The sequence below is a fragment of the Pipistrellus hanaki genome, assembly GCF_964339955.1.
Source record: "Pipistrellus hanaki genome assembly, chromosome: 3".
NCBI lineage: Eukaryota > Metazoa > Chordata > Mammalia > Chiroptera > Vespertilionidae > Pipistrellus > Pipistrellus hanaki.
Window position 1 is genome coordinate 93,094,998 of NC_140505.1, and position 18,101 is coordinate 93,113,098.

Consider the following 18,101-nt stretch of genomic DNA (forward strand, 5'->3'; position numbering starts at 1 on the left):
ATATTATAGATATAGTAGGGTACCTTAACATCCCACTGACATCACTGAATAGATTTTCCAGACAATAAAATAACAAGAGAACAGAGACTCTAAGTGATGATTTAAATGACATTTATAAGACAATTCACCCCAAAGCTACAGAATATAAATCAAGTGAACATGGGTCATTCTCAAAGACAAACCACACGTTAAAACACAAATCAAGTCTCTCAAGAACATTGAAATAATAACAAGCATCTTCTTAGATATAGAAATCAACGACAGCAAAAACATTCCCAAACATTCAAACACATGGAAGCTAAATAGCATGCTATTGAACAATGAATAGGTTACCACAAGGTCAAGAGAGACATAAAAACCTTACTGGAAACAAATGAAAATGAACATACAACCACCCAAAATTTATGGGATACAGTGAAAGCAGTTCTGAAAAGAAGTTCATAGCACTAGAGGCATACCTCAAAAAACACAAAAAATTAACATATTATTTAACCATACAATTTAAAGAATTAGAAAGAGAACAAGAAGAAAAGACCAGAGTAAGTAGAACGAAGGAAATAGTAAAGATTAGAGCAGAAAAAAGTGACATAGAGAAAAATAAAAACAAAAACAATCAATAAAAACAAGAGCTTAAAAAAAAAATAAACTAGATTGATGAACCATGAACCAGACTAATCAAGAAACAGAGAGGGCCCAAATAATTAAAATCAGAAATGAAAGTAGTGAAGTAAAAACTGACGCCGAAATACAAAGAATTATAAGAAAATACTGTGAACATGCCCTCAAGCTGGACAATGTGGAGAAATGGACAAATTATTGAAAAATAGAATCTATAGAAGCTTCCAAAATCAGTCAGGAAGAATTAAAAAACAAACAAACAAACAAACAAAAACAGAATAGGCCAATAAGAATTGGTGAAGTAGAAGCAATAATAATAATAATTAAAACAAAACAAAACAAAAAACTCCCAGCAAACAAAAACCCTGGTCTGTATGGTTTCTCATAGGAGTTTCACCAAACAATCAAAGAATTAACATGTATACTCCTCAAACTATTTCCAAAGTGCAAGAAACACTTCCAAACTCTTTTTATAAGGCCAGCATTATCCTAATTACAAAACCACATACACTACAAAGAAAGAGGATTACAGGCCAATATCCCTGATGAACTTAGATGCTAAAATCCTCAACAAAATATTAGCAAATCACATCCAGCAATATATTAAAAAAACTATACACCATAACCAAGTGGTGTTTATTCCAGGGATGCAAGCCTGGTATAATATCCTTAAATCAATAAATGTGACACATTACATAAACAAACTGAAAGACAATCACATGAGCATATCAATAGTTGCATAAAAAGTATTCAACAAACCCAACACGCAGTTTCGAAAAAACTCTCTGAAAGGAGAGAAACCAACATGGAGGCATAGGTAAACACCTATACTGCTGCCTCACACAATTTCAAAACTGCAACTGGAAGACAGAGCAGACATAGTCCAGAACCACCGTAAAGCTGGCTGAGTGGAAACTCTACAACTCGAAGGAAAGAGAAAAGGACCCTGAAACTCAGAGGAGCTGTGGAGGACAGAGGTGCAGAGACCTGAGAGGGTGGAAAGGACGGGCAGCTTAATATGTGGCTAGCTTTCTCGTTCAGGAGGGAAACAAAACAAACAAACAAACAAACAAACAAACAACCTCCCAACTGCACTGAAATCCAGTTCTGGGTGAGACTTTGAATACCCAGATTCATTAGGGGAGAAACTGGACTGTCTGACAGCCGGCAAAACTTGAGAGCAGGCTTCTCTCAGTGGTGTGTGCAGCCACTGCCGTGGGACACTGAGACACAGGGGCCTCTCAGGGCGAGGCTGATGGGAAACCAAGGCTGTCTTATCTACCCTGAGGCTCTGCCCAATCCAATTCTGAGCACAGAAGCTCTCCCAGCATAGACACAGCTGATCCTCACAGCCAACTGGCCTGGAAGTCAACACTCCCAGTGATACTAACAACAATCTACGCTTAACTACAACAAGATGGCACACACAGCCCACAAAGGGGCACACCAAGAGTGTCCACCTCAGATAACTGGGGAGGCTGAGTCACCTACCGTGTTTCCCCGAAAATAAAACATCCTCCGAAAATAAGACCTACGTACAGGTTTCCTTCTGAGTGAACTATAAGGCATCCCCCTGAAAATAAGGCCCCCCAGGCTGTCTCAGAATGAAAATTAATTTACTGTAAACTGGACTGGCGTCTAGCAACCAGTGACGTTATGCGGAGTCCTGACGTCACTGCTGTGTGGAGGTGGAGCGAAGGTCGGAGTGAGCGGTGAGCGCGGGGCGGGAGAGAGGAGGAGACTTTCGCAGATGCGTATAGAAGAACAGGAGGATTAGAGTGGACAGGACGCGGTGAAGGTGGTTGAGTGCTGGTCTGTCTCTGGTGACACTACCTGATGCTCGCGGCCGCCCTCATGACTGAAGGTTATCAGTTAGTGGCAGACCCTGCTCCAGCCCAGATCCAGGCCCCAGCAAGCCCAGTGACAGTCCCCAGGCAGGTCCCAGGGGGTAAATGTCTGATAAAGGGGTAGGGGGAGGTCTGGTGAAGGTGTTCAGTGGCACAGGGGTGGGGGGAGGGGGATCACTTAAAATGACACAGGAGGATCAGAGGGGGCAATCAAAATGACACAGGAGGATCAAAAGGGGTTACTAAAATGGTAATGCCCCCTCTGATTCTCCTGTGCCATTTTGATTCCCCCCTCTGATCTCCCTTGTGTCATTTTAAGTGACCCCCCCCCCCCACCTTGATACCCCAATTCCTTTTTTTTTTACCCCTAGAAATGAGTGCAAAAAGAAAAAGCTACTCTGTGGAGTACAAGAAAGGAATTGTGGAAGACTCTTGGGGCCAAAACCTTACTGCTTTCTGCAAAGAGAAGATGTTGAGTATCCGATTGGTCCGAAAATGGCGAGCAGAGTATGGTAACCTCATTGAACAAGTGGACAAGGGAAATGCTAAAAAGCGCAAGTATGGATCAGGTCGCCAACCATTATTTTCCGAGCTGGAAGACCTGATCTGTGAATGGGTTGTTGACAGGAGAGCAGAGGCTTTGGTTGTGAATAAGGCTCAAATTCAAGAATTTGCCCTTGCAATGGCACCACAGTTTGACATAGCCCCCGAAGACTTCAAAGCATTACAACACTGGCTGGATAATTTCCTTCAGCGAAGTGAACTGTCTTTAAGAAGATCTACAACACTGTTTAGGTTGGAAGATACCCGAGTTATTAAGCGAGCACTTGCATTCAAGTCCTTTATTGATGATGCTGACTTCTCTAAATACAATCTTTCCAACATGATTGCTATGGATGAAACTGCAGTGTTTATGGGCCAATCATCTCAAACAACAATTGAACAGCGGGTTGCCTCCTTAGTGTACATTCCCTCCACGGCTTACAAAAGTGCATGTTTCCTGTATTTTGGCAGTTCGTCTGGATGGCACTAAAATCCCATCTTTAATCATTTCTAAGGGCAAGAAGGAAAAGATTGAACGTGTTTTGGGCGTTTTTATTCTTGAAACTGAAAAAGCCTGGGCCACACAAGCAGTCATAAGGAAGTGGGTCGATTTAATGCTGCCGCTTGTTATGCGAGGGAGCCAAAGAGATCTGCTAGTCTGGGATGCAGCCAGCATTCACTGCACTAAAGACATGAAGACATTTCTTCAGGATAGAAAAATAGATCAGATAATGATTCCCCCAGGAATGACGGCCTATCTCCAGACTCTTGATATTGCAATAAACAAGCCATTCAAAGACAATTTGCGCATGGAAATTAATGACTACATTGAAAATAGAATGGAGAGAAATCAGCGTGGAAACTTTGTGAAACCTAAACTGCAAGAAGTTGTGACTTGGGTGAAGAATTCATGGGAGAAAATCACTGACAGTTGCATTGCAAATGCACTGCGAACAGGCTACCTTGACAAGACGTACTCATTTAAAGACAGTGCTATTGCTAAACATGAGAGATTTGGTCCACTGACTCTGAAAGAAATGGAGTCACAAGAAATTCACCAGGAAATTCAGGAATTGAATTGTTATGATGATGTTCCAGAAGATGATGACATGACTGTCATTGAATAAATGAGTAAATTCTTGATACCGTAGGATTCACAGTTTGTCTGGTTTGTGTTGACAACTACCGTACTACCGTACTGTATACAGGTAATAAATTTCCTTTATTTTAATTTAACAATAAATGTGTACTGTATTCTTCTTCATGGAAAAATAAGACATTCCTGAAAATAAGACCTAGCGTATCTTTGGGAGCAAAAATTAATGTAAGACACTGTCTTATTTTCGGGGAAACAGGGTAGCACACAAAGCCACTCTATTAAATCAGGGAAGCAGCCAAACTGTGGACACAAAGAAACAGTTCACAAAAAAAGAAATGGAGGAAAGCAAACGACTGGATATGGAGTTCAAAACCATGGTTATAAGGTTTTTCAAGAATTTCCTAGAAAAGGCCGATAAATTTAACGAGACCCTCGAGGATATGAAAAAGTATCAACCAGAAATTAAGCATACACTGATTGAAATAAAAAATATTATATAGAGACCTAAAGTAGACTATAGGATCGCAAGAATCAAGTTGATTTGAAATACAGACAAGCAAAAAAACATTCCTCTGGAAAAGCAAAAAGAATCCAAAAATTTGAAGACAGTGTAAGAAGCCTACGGGACAACTTCAAGCATACTAATATCAGAATTATGGATGTGCCAGAAGAAGAGAGAGAGCAAGATACTGAAAACCTGTTAGAAGAAATAGTGACCAAAAACTTCCCCCACCTGGTAAAAGTAATAGACTTACAAGTCCAGGAAGCACACAGAACCCTAAATAAAAGGAATCCAAAGATTACCACATCAAGACACATCATAATTAAAATGCCAAGAGCAAAAGGACAAAGAGAGAATATTAAAAGTAGTAAGAGAAAAACAGTTAGTTACCTACTTCTCAATAGAAACTATGCAGGCCAGATGGGAATGGCAAGAAATATTTAAAGTGATGAACAGCAAGAAACTATAACCAAGATTACTCTACCCAGCAAAGTTATCATTCAGAATTGAAGGTCAGATAAAGAGCTTCACAGATAAGAAAAAGCTAAAGGAGTTCATCACCACCAAACCAGAATTATATGAAATGCTGAAAGGTATTCTTTAAGAAGAGGAAGAAGAAAAAGGTAAAGATAAAAATTATGAGCAACAAATACGTATATATCAACAAGTGAATCTAAAATCCAAGGGAATAAAAAATCCAATGCACGGTATTAACTGGTGAATACAATAGAATCAGGGGCATAGAAAGGGGTGGATTGACAATTCTCAGGGGAAAAGGGGAGTGTGGGGGAGTATGGGAAGAGACTGGAGAACAATTGTACACCTATGGATTTTTCTCCAGTGAGGGGGGGCAGGGTAAGGGCAAAGGGTGGGGGGGGGGGGGTAAGGGGAGAGGGTAAGGTAGGAACCTGATAGAGTGGAGGGGAAAAAGAGGAACACTTGTAATAATCTGAATAAAGATTTATTAAAAAAATAAAATAAAAATAAAATGACTGGCCAATGGGGAAAAAAAAGACTCTTCGAAAAAAAATGGGAATAGTGGGATTATATATCAACATAATAAAGGCAACATATGGCAAACTTACAGCAAACATTATATTAGATGGGGAAAAACTAAAACCTTTTCCCCTAAGAACAGGAACAAGAGAGGGATTTCTACTTTCTTTTTTTTTTTTCCTTTTTAAAAAATATATTTTATTGATTTTTTACAGAGAGGAAGGGAGAGAGCTAGAGAGCTTGAATCGTACATAAGAGAGAAACATCAACCAGCTGCCTCTTGCACACCCCCTACTGGGGATGTGCCTGCAACCAACATACATGACCGGAATCGAACCTGGGACCTTTCAGTCTGCAGACCGACACTCTACCACTGAGCCAAACTGGTTTCGGCAGGGATGTCTACTTTCACCACTCTTATTCAACATGGTATTAGAAGTCCTAGTCACAGTGATCAGAAAAGAAAAAAACATAAAAGGCATCCAAATTGGAAGGAAGGAAGTTAAACTGTCATTATTCACAGATGACATGATTCTGTACATAGAGAACACTAAAGAATCCATAAAAAATTACTAGATTTAATAAATGAATTTGGCAATATAGCAGGATACAAATTAAGACCCACAATCTATGGCATTTTTAAACACCAATAATGAATTATTAGAAAGAGAAACTAAATAAACAATTTACCACTACAACGGAAAAAAATTAGAAAACTTACAAATAAAATTAATCAAGTAGGTGAAAGGCTGGTACTTGGGAAACTGCAGGATGTTGAAAAAAGAGATAGAGAAAGACAAACAGTAGAAGAAAATACTGTGTTCATTGACTGGTAAAATTAACATCATTAAAATTCCATACTACATAAAGCAATCTAAAGATTCAATGCAATTCCTATTATAATACCAAAGACATATTTCACAGATCTATAACAAACACTCCAAAATGTAAATGGAATCAAAAAGACCTGAATAGCCTCAGCAATCCTGAGAAAGAACATTGAGGAATCCCAATACCAGATGTCAAGTTATACTTACAAAGTCACTATATTCAAAAACGCCTGGCACAGAATGGGCATATAGATCAATGGGACAGTACAGGAGAACTCAGTATGCTCAATTAATATTTGATAAAGGAGTCAAGACAGTCTCTTCAATAAATGGTGTTGAGAAAACTGAACAGGTACATGCAAAATATATTCAACTAGGGCACCAAATTATACCATATACAAGAATAAACTGAAAGTGGACAAAATATTTAAATATGAGTTGCGAAACAATAGAAATCCTAGAAGAAACTATAGGCAGCAAATTCTCAGACATCTCTTGTAGTCATATGTTTACAGATACATCTCATAACGCAAAACAAAACAAAACAAAAAAACAAAAAACCCTAAGGAGAAAATAAATAGGACAACATCAAAATAAAAAGCTTTGCATAGCAAAAGAAACCATCAACAAAATAAAAAGGGAGCCCATGGTATGGAAGAATATACTTGGCAATAATACGTCTAATACAGGGTTAATATCTAAAATATATAAGAAACTCATGCAACCTAATAAAAGGAAGACAAACAATCCAATCCAAAAATGGGCAAAAGACCTAAATTGACACTTCTCCAAAGTGGACATACAGATAGCCAAGTGACATGTGAAAAAATGCTCAGTCACTGATCATCAGAGTTGCAAATTAAAACAACAATGAGATGTCACCTCACACCTGTCAGAATGGCTACCATTAACATATCAACAAATGAGCCCTAGCTGGTCTGGGCCAGTGGATAGTGTTGGCTTGGGGACTGAAGGGTTTGATTCTGGTCAAGGGCTTATTCCGGTTGCTGGCTTGATCCCCAGGTCGGGGCGTGCAGGAGACAGCTGATAAATGATTCTCATCATTGATGTTTCTATCTTTCTTTCCCCTCTCCCTTCCTCTCAATAAAAATGTTAAAAAAAATAAACAAATGACAAGCACTGGTGAGGATGATTTGACCCAGTGATTCCACTTCAAAAATATATCCTAAAAAACCCAAAATACCCATCAGAAAGAATATATGTGCCCCTTTTTTCATAGCAGCACAATTTATAATAGCTAATATCTGGAAATAGCTGAAGTGTTTTATCAGTAGGTAAGTGGATTAAAAGTTGTGGCACATTTACAACATGGAATACTTTGCAGCAGTAAAAAGAAGGATCTCTTCTATTTTGAGACAGCATGGAGGGACCTAGAGAGTATTATCCTAAGCAAAATACGACAGTTAGAGAAAGACAGGTATTACATGATTTCACTCATATGTGGAATGTAATGAACAAAATAAAATATTGAACGAAAGAAATCCAGAGACAGAGGAATAGAACAGATGTGGAATCTTAGAGGGAAAACGGGAAGGTCGGGGGGAGGGAAGAAGAGATCAACCAAAAAACTCAACAATAAAAATTTTAAAGAGAAAAAAAAAAGAAACAAATGAAAAAAACATCAATGGAAAAATGCTTTGGTGAGGATTAACAATAAACCTTTCTCTCTCTCAAAAAAAAAAGGTAATATGCAAATTGTCTGGGACACAGTAATGTCATGAGCACACAGGAGTAGGTTGCGTACGCAGGTGAGCAGGAGGAGACTGCATGTGTAATGAGTCAAGCCATGGATGGTGCAGGCCCACAGAGAACAGGGCCTGTCAGCCATGGAATGCCGGCAGTCCATCCTCTGTGCATGAGTTGCAGCGGAAACACCTTTTCTTACTGCTCATTGGCTAAGCTCCCCGTAAGCGACTTGCAGTGTTCTTGGTAACTTGGGTAATAAGAATCCAAGAAGGTGATCTAGGATTTTTCCACCTCATTCCTGAAAAACGGAAGTACACCTGCTGGAAGAGCTAAGAAATGTCAGACTCTGCCCTAGCCAGTTTGTCTTAGTGGAAAGAGCCTCAGCCTGCCGACTGCAGGGTCCAGGCTCAATTCTGGTTAAGGGCATGTACATGTAGGTTGAAGGCTCCTCCCTGGGTAGGTCCCCGGTTAGGGCTCATGCAGGAGGCAACCAATTAAAGTGTCCAGCTCACATTGGTGTTTCTGTCCATCTTTCCCTTTCTCTTCTATGCTCTCTAAAAATCAATGGAAAAATATCCTCATAGAGCATTAAAAAAAAAAGAAAAAAAAAAAAGAAAAAAAGAAAGAAATGTCATATCCTATGAAAGAGACATCTTGAAAATGCCTAAAGAATGTCATTTTCTTGTAGTGAAGGGACTGGGGTCTGTGTTGATGGAAACACCTTGGTGGCTGCAATGGCTGTCAGTGGCAGCAGCAGTGGGGTGATGGGGGCAGCGCCTTCCCCTAATCAGCCCTGTCACCTCCTGTAGAGGGAGGCCAGACTGCGGGGAGTGGGCCTATGCCATCAGTAGGACATGCCCTGAGGGCTCCCAGATTGGAGAGGGTGTAGGTCAGGCTGAGGGACCACCCCCCATGCACAAATTTCATGCACCAGGCCCCCAGTAAACAAAGAAATAAATTAATAAAAATAATTATTTCTGAGGATTATTTGATAAAACACATTCCTTACACTGTTAAAGGAAAAACACAGGTCACAGATTAATATTTACTACTAGAGGCCTGATGAATGAAGATTCGTGCTAGAGTGGACCTTCCTTTCCCTGGCTGCCGGCACTGCCTATCCACTCCAGCTCAGCCCAGGAGCCACTTCTTAATGCTCCGGCCCTACCTTCCCATGCTGCCCAGAGGCCCTGAGAGGGGGTGGGGCGGAACGTCTGCATCCCACCCACACCCAGTTGCTTGGGCAACTGTGTATGCAAATTAACCACCATCTTTGTTGGGTTAATTTGCATATCACTCCTGATTGGCTGGTGCGTGTAGTAGAGGTATAGTCAATTTATAGGTTTGTCTATTATTAGGTAAGATAATTCTAGTTCTGTAATAAATGCATTGAGAAGGGGCCCTAAGCAAAGACATATAAACAGTGATTCTGTGGAATCTAATGAACAACATAAAATGATGAAGAAAAGTAGACCCAGAGACAAGGAAGCATTTAACAGACTGTCAAACCTCAGAGGGAAGGCAGGGAAGAGTGAGGGTGAGGGGGCAAGAGATCATCTAATGAACTCATATGCATATATCCATAACATATGGACACAGACAATAGAGGTGGTGGTGTGGGGGCAGAGTGTGAGAATCAATGGGGGAAATAGGGGACATATGTAATACTTTTAACAATAAGGATTAAAAAAATAATAATAAAAAAATAAAAGTACCAAAAAACAGAAAACAAACTAACAGTGATGATTTCTTAATTGTGAGATTATTATGTCTTTTATAGTTTTCCACATGCAGTCTCACAAGTTTTTTGTAAAGGGATGGATATTATTTTGGACATAGAACTTCCCAAATAAACTGGAAATCCAACTACTATGACATGTTGTAAAATGATTTATTTTTTAGTTACTTTTTACTTCCTCCAGTGTGTGAACCATGTTAAAAGTATAAAAGTAAATTGTTCAAGCCGAAACCGGTTTGGCTCAGCCGTAGAGTGTCGGTCTGCGGACTGAAAGGTCCCAGGTTCCATTGAGGTCAAAGGCATGTACCTTGGTTGCGGGCACATCCCCAGTAGGGGGTGTGCAAGAGGCAGCTGGTCGATGTTTCTCTCTCATCGAAGACGTTTCTAGCTCTCTCTCTCCATTCCTCTCTGTAAAAAAATCAATAAAATATATTTAAAAAAAAAAAAAAGTAAATTGTTCAAGTACAAAAAGGTTAGGATTGAAGATTTTTAAAAATAAGTTTAACTTTTTATTGTTTTATGTTTTTATTGATTTTACAGAGAGGAGCTGAATGGGAGAAAAACATCAATTGGTTGTTCTTGTATACCCCCTCCTATTGGGGATCAACTGCCATATGCCCTGACTGGGAATTAAACATATGACTTCTTGGTGCGTGGGACCAAAGTCACATAGGCCTGACGTAATATGTAGATTTTTAAAGTGAGATATTAAAAATCAACTATAGCTGAAACTGGTTTGGCTCAGTGGATAGAGCGTCTGCCTGAGGACTGAACGGTCAAAGGCTCGATTCCAGTCAAGGGCATGTACCTTGGTTGCGGGCACATCCCGAGTGGGGGGTGTGCAGGAGGCAGCTGATCAATGATTCTCTCATCATTGATGTTTCTGGCTTTCTCTTCTTTTCCATTATTCTCTGTAATCAATAAAAATATATTTTTTAAAAATCAACTACATACAATTTAAGATATTTTGGCAACAAAGAAGTGGGAAATTTAAAACAAAGGAACATTCCCTGGCCATTGTGAGTATGGTCGAGACTTGACCATATTTTGAAAAAAAAAAAAAAAAAAGAGCCCTAACCAGCTACATCAGCCTGTGGACTTAAGGGTCCCAGGTTCGATTCCAGTCAAGGGCACATACCCACATTGTGGGCTTGATCCCCAGCAGGGGGCATGCAGGGGACAGCTGATCAATGATTCTCCCTCATCATTGATGTTTCTATCTCTTTCCCTTTCCCTTCCTCTTTGAAATCAATAAAAATATATAAAAAATGGATTGGGTGCTAACTTAAAAAAAACACTTAGGAAAATTATAGATGTAAATGATTATTGCTAAATCAGTGGCTCTGCATCATTTGAAAAAATATGTACAAACTACTCTATTTTTTACTGAAGTGAAATCCAATAAAATAATTTAAAAGTACACAATTCAGTGATGTTTAATACACTCACAGTGTTATGTAGCCACTACCTATATTAAGTTGCAAAACACTTTTAGCACCCCAAAGGAAAACCCTGTATCCATTAAGCAGCCATTCTCTATTTGTACTACCCTATGCTCTGCACCTCTATGGATTTACTTACTCTGGATATTTCACAAACACAGAATCATACAGTATGTCTACATAGTTATTTTAGATACATTAATAAATACAGTTAGTCTATATATATATATATATAAAAGCCTAAGTGACTATTCGACTGGGCCTCTAGTATTATAACTTAGTATGGCAAAGTGGATAATAGATTTATTGAGAACACTTTGTAAGTTAGATAAACAATACTGTATCCTGAAACTTATAGAATAAACTCCACCTCCCCCAAAACAAAGAAAACCACAATGAAATATCACTTCACATTGGACAAAATGTCTTTTATTAAAAAGACAAGTAGTACATGTTGGAGAGAATGTGGAAAAGGGGGAACCCTTTTGCACTATTTTTTTTTTTTTTTTTTTTTACAGAGAGGAAGGGAGAGAGATAGAGAGCTAGAAACGTCAATGAGAGAGAAACATCGACCAGCTGCCTCCTGCATACCCCCTATTGGGGATATGTGCCCGCAACCAATGTACATGCCCTTGACCGGAATCGAACCTGGGACCTTTCAGTCCGCAGACCGATGCTCTATCACTGAGCCAAACCGGTTTTGGCCTTTTGCACTATTATTGGAACATAAATTGGTGCAGCCATTATGGAAAACAGTATGGAGGTTCCTTAAAAAATTAAAAATAGAACTGCCATAGCATACAACAATCCTATTTTTGGTGATTTTTAAAAAAAAATATATTTTATTGATTTTGTAAAGAGAGGAAGGGAGATAGAGAGTTAGAAACATCGATGAGAGAGAGTCATCGATCAGCTGCCTCTTCCCCCCCCTTACTGGGGATATTCCCACAACCAAGGTACATGCCCTTGACCGGAATCGAACCTGGGACCCTTCAGTCCCCAAGCCAATGCTCTATCCATTGAGCCAAACCAGTCTCGGCTATTTTTGGTGATCTTAAGTGAACAAAAATACTCATCAAAAAGATACCTGCACCCCCATGTTCAGTGTAGCATTATTTACAAGAGTCAAGATATGGAAGTATAAGTGTTCATCAATAGAAATTCAGCATTAAAAAAGGAAATTTTGCCATATGTGATGACATGGATAGACTCTGAGAATATTATGCTAAGTGAAATAAAGCAGACACAGAAAGATAAATGGTGTATGATCTCACTTAAATGAGAAATCTTAAAAACAAACAAAATAAAACAAAACCAAAAAAACACCAAACACATTAATGTCATGGGGATGTAAAGTATAGCATGATGACTACAGGGAGTAACACCGTATTATATATGAAAGTTAATACGAGAAATCTTAAAAGTTAGCATTATAAAAACCCCCATAAACTTGTAATTGTGCACTGATGAATGTTAAGACTTACTTGTGTTGAGTGTACACACACACACACACACACACACACACACACACACACACACGGCCCAGTGCATAAAATTCGTGCATGGGAGAGGGGTGTGTGTCTCTCAGCCCAGCCTGCACCCTCTTCAATCTGGGATACCCCTCTCACAATCCAGGACTGCTGGCTCCCAACTGCTTGCCTGTCTGCCTTCCTGATTGCCCCTATCCACTTCTGCCTGCCAGCCTGATCATCTCCTAACCACTCACCTGCCAGGCTGATTGGCCCTTACTGCCCTCCCCTGCAGACATGGTCACCCCTAACTGCCCTCCCCTGCAGGACTGGTTCCCCCCAATGGCGGAAAGGGCAGAGGGTGGGGTGGGAACCTGGTGGAGGGGAGCAATGGAGGGGAAAAAAATGAGGAACATTTGTAATAATATGAACAATAAAGATTTATTAAAAAAAATGAATTTGAAAAAATCAATTAAATATATTAAAACAAACAAACAAACAAACAAACAAAACACCCCAAACAAGAACAAAACAACAACTTAAAGGTCCCAGAATGTCCATTTTTGTTGAGGGAGCAAGTAGAAAAGTCAAGAACCTACACAGGCACTGCTTTGACTACCTTTGCCCACTGTGGCCCTTTCTTCTAGTTTTAACCCCTACCTGTATTTTTCCTCCCATCTGTTCTCTGGTCCCTTTTCCAGATGTTCTCTCACACTCAGCATTGCACTGTCACTTGAAAACACCTCTGCTTAGTTGGGTACCTCTTTTTGTCACATTTCTCATGCCTTTTTCTCTTTCATATGTGTTATAATTCAGCAGTTTCCACTAGATAAATCTCAACAATATTATTTTATAGAAACTGTAGCATATACATCTGAAAAAAAAAACACAATTCTACTGTGTTCCAACAGTCTGTTTTAAAATTTCTGTGCTGATTTTCAATAGTATACTATTCTAAAGTAAAGCAAATGCTAATGAAAACATCACTAAAGGACAGGACTCACTTCCTGAAGATACTTTGTTAGTGATCTAAACTTTAGACATTTCATAATTTAAACTTTACATACCCCGATAAATTTAATAAAATTAATAAAATTATTAACTTTAATATTTTAAAAACAAATACAATTAATGGACAAAACGAAAACTGAGTAGTTTAAAAAGGGGTCATTTGCAAATGGGTTGAGGGTTGTGCTTAAAGGGATTTTAAAAAAAGTATGTTTTATCGATATTTTACAGAGAGGAAGGGAGAAGGATAGAGAGTTAGAAACATTGATGAGAGAAAAAGATCAATCAGCTGCCTCCTGCACCCCCGCAACTGAGGATGTGCCGGCAACCAAGAAGTGCCCTTGACCGGAATCGAACCTGGGACCCTTCAATCTGCAGGCCAATGCTCTATCAACTGAGACAAACCAGTTAGGGCTGTGGTTGGCAAACTGTGGCTCAAGAGCCACATGTGGCTCTTTGGCACCTTGAGTGTGGCTCTTCCACAGAATACCACGGCCTAGGCGAGTCTATTTTGAAGAATTTGGCTCTCAAAAGAAATTTCAATCGTTGTACTGTTGATATTTGGCTCTGTTGACTAATGAGTTTGCCAACCACTGGGTTAGAGCAAAGGGATTTTTAAAAAAATATATATATTTTATTAATTTTTTACAGAGAGGAAGGGAGAGAGATAGAGAGCTAGAAACGTCGATGAGAGAGATACCAGCTGCCTCTTGCACACCCCCAACCGGGGATGTGCCCGCAACCAAGGTACATGCCCCGGAATCGAACCCGGGACCTTTTCAGTCCGCAGACCGACGCTCTACCGCTGAGCCAAACCGGTTTCGGCGGGCAAAGGGATTTTAATGAGAAGCTAATTACAAGCACCACTTAGCAATGAAGAATTATAAGTAGAATCTCTGGTTAAGTGGTGCCCAGGTCTCTCCTTCCGAGCTCCCTCTTCCCAAGGGCAGGTTATCAGACTCCCTGGCAAACCTTGCCAACTTTAGTAGCACACTGGAGACTAGACCACAACAAGGAGTCCCTTGCAACGGCAATGTCCAGAGTTTCCTGACAAAAATACCCTCATAGCACTAACCCTAGAGTTCAGCAACAGTTCCCATTACTGATATATTTTCCCCAGAAGTCAAAATTAAAAAGACTTTTTAAGGCAATAAGATTGGACTCCTGGGTGACCAATATAAATATAGGTCATAAAGACAGCCTATAAGACTTTAAAGGTCTGAACAGTTTCCTGTTTAAACAGAAGCATAAAACTCATGCCACAATTAAGCTTTCTCCAGTACATTTGGTACCAAAATAAATATTCAGAATTGTTTATAATACCATGGTTACTTGCATCTAAAACTAAAGGGCAAAATTAAAAAAAATGAAACAAAACAAAGCAACCAACTGCCAAAAAAAAAACTAAAAGAAATTTTAGCATTTGAAGTTAAGATTTTGAAGCTATTAGTCCATAATACCAAGAGATCTGAAATGTAAATGAAGACTTTTGGGACTCAAACCAGGGCAGTGAACAGAAAAAAGGAAAGAGAACTTCCAAGAAAGTGTCAAGTTAATAAAGATAGTGAAGAGGACCCAGGAAGGCAAAATGAGCTAGAAATTCATCTGAGAACTATGGCTAAGTCAGTTATAGAATTGGTGACTCAAAGCTAATTAAATGTTGGGCAATTTAACTCCTAGCAAGAACACATCTTTGAGCTAGGAAAATAATATACTTATTGACAAGATCTCTGTAATATTCTATCATGTTGTCACACTTCAATTTTAGAATCATGAAAACCTTACTGGCAAGGCAGTAAGAAGCCCGCATACTGTAATAGGCCAGCCAAAGACAGGGTCTGAAGTAACCTTCTGTCTCCTAAAGTACAAGTTTTTATAACCACTGAAGTATTTAAATATTCCATGAAACATTATGCTAAAAGGAGAGATAAAATGGTTAAAAATAGATAGAACATGAGAAGTGGCCAACTTTTAGTCTAACTTGAGAGAAAGATGAGCAGACAAAGGAGAAAAACCTTAGGGGAAAGAAATGAGTGAAATGATGTGTTCTTGGAGATGTGGGCAGAATAAATGTGTAAGGAGACATTGTTCTTTGGACACTTGCACTGCTTTCCTCCTTATCCCTATAGTCCTCCTTCCTTTTCACTATTTGATCTCCTTCGTCAAATATATCTTTATCTGAGATTAAGGTTTCTTAGGCCTCATTCTACTCCCACCTTGCTAATTTTTTAAATCTCAGTAAATAAAAACATCAATTTTGTCCCTTCCTACAAGTGTGATGCTAGATAAAGACATTTAACTACTACTCTAAACCATATTACAAAATGAAAATACCGAAACATAGTTGTCTCCTGAATGCTGCTTGGAAAACACTTTCATTAAACACAGTTGTTGTTCCAAACACTCTCTCTTCATCAAACATTCTGTCTTAACTTGCACTTGATGTTCACCTGTCTTCAGAGACAAAGAAGCATTTAATATAAACCGCTAACAATTTTCTGCCCCCTCAATAGTTTGTCTCTTTAACTTAGGATAAATGGGAGCAGCTCTACTCCATTGTGAGACCTGTCTTAAAGGTATTTTGTCTTCTCAGAGAGTTAGCTACATCCATTTTTCTTATTCACGTCCATGCTGTATCTCTAATTAAAAAATCCCCTAAACAGAAACCTGTCATAAGCTCTTCTCAACCCTGCTTACTTTTATTTTTTTATGATCTTTGTTTTCATCATGTCTCAAAACAAATAAATGATAATAAGAATTAATATTTTACAAACTACTCAATCTCTTGCAACTTGACTCACTCTCATATCTACCTCTAATGAAACTTCTGCTCAGTTTTTTCATTTTCTTTCTAAACATACAGCAGGGAGTCTACTCCTTTTTCCTGCTGGAAGTATTTCTCAGTAGCTGATTTCTCACCTTCCAGTTCTTCCTTACAAAATTGTTCATCATGGTGTGACCAGAGAGGTATCTTCTCAAAACAAAGATCTAATGAGTTAACAAACCCTCCTACTGCCTGACCATTGAAGATATAAGCATGATAGGGGACTCCAAAATCTGTTCCAACCTTTGCTCCAACTGTATGTTACAATATATCTTACATGCCAGACACATCCAAATATACACTGTTCTTTGGACATATTACATACTATTTTGTTTATATTACTCCTCCACCCCCACTGTCAAATATTAGCCACTTAAAAGATGCAGGAGAAACACTTCTGCCTGCCCTAATGCTCCCTTCTTTGCCCAGCATTGATTCTTCCAACTATGCATTCATAAATTTCTATTACACACATATCTATTACTGTAGCATTTTAATTCTCATCTACACTAAATATGGATGTGCTTATCCCAGGAAATTATTAAGACCCAAGAATCTGACCTCATGTTTTATTTCTTAAGCCCTTCTCTTTTTAGAAATGCATCTTATACATAAGAATATCCGTCCTGGCCAGTGTGGCTCAGATGGTTGGAGCACCATCCTGTATTCCAGAAAGTGGTGGGTTTGATTCCTGGTCAGGACGAATGCCTGGATTGTGGGTTTGATCTGATTGATGTTTCTCACATCAATGTTTCTCTCTCTCTTTCTCCCTTCCCTTCTTTAAAATATCCGTAAAATATACTTATAAAAAAAATCAAGAATGCTCCATAAAAGTTTGAAATTTTAAAAAATGAGGTAAAGGTAAATGAAGAGTTCAGAATAGAAGGGAATATAAGATGGAACAATCCTTGTGAACACTTAAAATTCATTCTCTCTACTCTCACATACACTCACTCCTGCTTGATGGACTTCATGGACAGGTGGTCAGATACCCAACTAAGTTGTAACTCTGCCTTTGTGTGCTGTGGATGCTTTTCCTAAGGCTGGAGTGAGGAAGATAGATTTGGGTGTTCTCATCTACTGCTGCTGCTGCCAGGAGAAGAGTGTCCTTTAAGGCACATGAGATGGATTTACTAAGATGAGAATGAATGGTATCTTTAAGGCAGTCAGTAAAAAAGACCATTCAACTCCATAAGATAGCAAACCAGTTTATTCTCTTAAAACAACAACAAAAACCCAGATATCAAGTGCCTCCTTTGTCAATGTTTATCATGGGCAAGAAACTCCCTTAACTGTTTAAACATTTAAAAAGTATTTTCTTTCAAATTAAGATGGGAAAGTCATGCTTTATTATCTTTAGCGGGATGGACTGGCTCTGAAGAGGGCATTATGCGCACCTGAGGGCAAACCACCCCTTTGAGGCAGCAGCTCAGTGGTAGTACTGAGAAGAAGCTGTGTGGGTTTGGAACCACAGGAAT

General features: G+C 39.1%; 1 protein-coding gene across 2 annotated transcripts in view; it reads right to left on the bottom strand.

Annotated features, from left to right (window-relative positions):
- The window catches only part of CECR2 (CECR2 histone acetyl-lysine reader), a 209,816-nt gene that overhangs the window by 35,434 nt on the left and 156,281 nt on the right, over positions 1 to 18,101 (bottom strand). The window lies entirely within an intron of this gene.